The following is a 2,610-nucleotide window of genomic DNA, read 5'->3' as shown; positions in this document are numbered from 1 at the left end:
GGTGGGCTCGGGATGCGGGTGGGGGGTGCACAAGATAACAACATGTCAGAAGTGGGAGGCGATGGCCGCCTCTTTCTGAAACACTGTGCAGGGAAAGATTCTGATGTCGCTACGAGTTTTGGGGAATGATGGCGTATGGTGAAGCCGTGATCAGTGGAGCTCCCCGATCTTCAGCTTCCCGTCAGTACTTCGCGCTTTGTGTTTTATGTAGAGCTCGGCCGCCCCACAGACATATTCACAAGCCGCGTTATTCTGAAAACGTTAGTGGCCACACGGCGGCAAGAAACAGGCGAAATGAACTGAAGTCTCATACTTTCATTAGCAAGTGAGCCACAGCTTTAGATTTATGGAGATTTTTTACATTGCTTTCCCACACTCAGCCTTGGAGCCCTGGGGAGGTTCTCGCCATCCTGGCGGCTCGTCCTGAGAGCTGCTCTGCGCAGAGGACCTGAGTGATAGGGCCTGGGCAACTTGTAACTTTCTATCTTTGTAAGTCTGAATTATTATATTGAACAGAATCATTCTGTAGCACATTTGGGGGGGAAGGTAGCTCTTCTTTTAAAACTGGCAGTGTACCATGTAAACAGTACAGTATCAAACTATGCAGTAGTTAAAAGAGATTCCTATGAATTTGCTTTAACAAGTCAATCCTTTATTGGAAAAAAAAGTAATATTGGAAACACTGAAAAACAAATGTTGGATTAAAAATTTCACCAAATATTAAAAAAAAAAAAAACTGGCAGTGTATATGTATGTATATATATACCGGATACTGACGTAGTTATTTGTGAGTTTTAAAAGTGAATTTCTTTTCTGTAGACTTTAAGTTAAAAAAATTAATTCGGATAACATAGTACCGGATTCAGTCCTCAATTCAAATCTCAGTTTGTCACTCGAAGTTTCGGGGAGCAATTCTAAGAAAGCCCCTTTGTACGCAGAGCCAGGGTGCCTCCTCTCCCACTGTTCCGCCTTTCCCCACGGTGCCTGCCTCCAGCTCCCCTCCCCCGCTGCAGTCACCTCTGACCTGGCATCTGAAAAATGCTGCTGGGCAGAACCCCCAGGAGGAGGCGGCTCAGGGCCACCTCTGAGGAATGGGCAGTGTCCCCTCCTGAAGCATCAGCTCCCCATTTACAGACTGGGAACAGTACCACCCCCATAGCAAGGCCTTGGGCTGAGGAAGTGAGGCGGGGGCAGGGGGGGTGAGGGGCCTGAGGTGACCACACCCCACAGAGGGCAGGACAGTCCAGTGAGGAGCCAGCAAAAGAAAGGGAAAGTGAGAGGGCAGGAGAGAGCAGGGCGCCAGAGGGTGAGGGCAGCCAGAAGTCAGAGACTCAAGCTGGGCAGAGGGGTGGCACAGCACCCCAGCCCCTCTGACCACCCCCTCTGGGGCTGCCCCAACCCCCAGGCGCACACCAGCCTCGGGAGGTTCTGGGAGGCCAGTACCTGACAGCCGGTCAGCGATGGCTCCCACCCGCGCCTGCCAAACCGCCCCGGCGCCCCAGGACCACAAGCGCCCCGAGTCAGGTGTTTCTGCGTCTGCGCCCCTTCTGGGCTGGGAGGAAGAAGCTGTGTGTCGCTTACGGTTGCGCGTAGCAGTCGGGGCTGTGCTACAGCCGAGTTAGTCCTGTGGCAGACCTGGCATCTGCCTGGCACCCTCGAGCTGCCTGTTGTCCCCAAATACCCCTTCTCCCCGAAGTTGACCAGGGGACGCAGCTGCCCAGGGCAAGAGCAGAACTCCCAAGCCCCCAGGGAGCCGGGCGCTGTGTGTGGCTCCGTGGTGTGGACGGGAGGCGCAGGGGTGACCGCAGGCACTCCCGGGGGAGGGGCCGCCCTGCCACTGGCTGGACAGGGCTGTGCTGGCGGCACAACGTAGCAGACCGCCGGGTGAACATCACTGCGGCTGGCGCAGCAGCGTGACACCAGCTTTGGTCCCAAACTCCCAGGCGCTGCCCCAAGCCCGGCAAGCGCCTGCCCATCAGTTAGCACGTGAGGGAGAAGCGAACTTCTACCTGGTTCTTGCTTAAGTCCCTGTGATTCTGACCTTTGCTACCGCAGCCAAACTGGCAAGCTCTCTAGACCTCCCAGGCGGACACAGGCTTCAGGGCGAGACCTGCTCTGGGAGAAGCCTGACACTGCCCTCCGCTTTCGCTGGCTTCTAACGGCGTCCTGCAGAAGCCGCCTGAGGGCCCTCTGGTGCTCGGTGCCTGTCTGTCTTCCCAGTTTACTGTCTCCTGACACTGGTAGATGCCCCAGTCTAACTGCGAGATACGGGGACAGCCAGCTCTATCAGGATCCAACACAAGGACGCGGGGAAAGCCTGGCTGAGAGGAAGAGGCTTTTCTCAGAATCAGCAGACACAGCTCCTCAGCCCTTCAGGGACTTCAACTCCATGTAAAGTCTAAGCAGTCCTGAGTCTACGCAGGCGACAAAGAATGTTACACATAAATGTCTGCCAGGCAGAAAATGCGGGGAATGGCATTTCAAGAAGGCACAGAATATGCAAGGGAATGGCATGGCCTAGTTGTCTGTGGTTTGCTGGAGCTGGGCCACGAAGCACAGGGAGAGAAGAGGGAGAGAGCCAGGGGAGTGTCCAGGTAGGCAGCTCCTCGT

Source organism: Condylura cristata, unplaced genomic scaffold (assembly GCF_000260355.1).
Source record: "Condylura cristata isolate star-nosed mole 26May11 unplaced genomic scaffold, ConCri1.0 scaffold00013, whole genome shotgun sequence".
Lineage (NCBI taxonomy): Eukaryota > Metazoa > Chordata > Mammalia > Eulipotyphla > Talpidae > Condylura > Condylura cristata.
The sequence above is the reverse complement of the archived record's forward strand: the minus strand, read 5'-3'. Positions refer to the sequence as shown.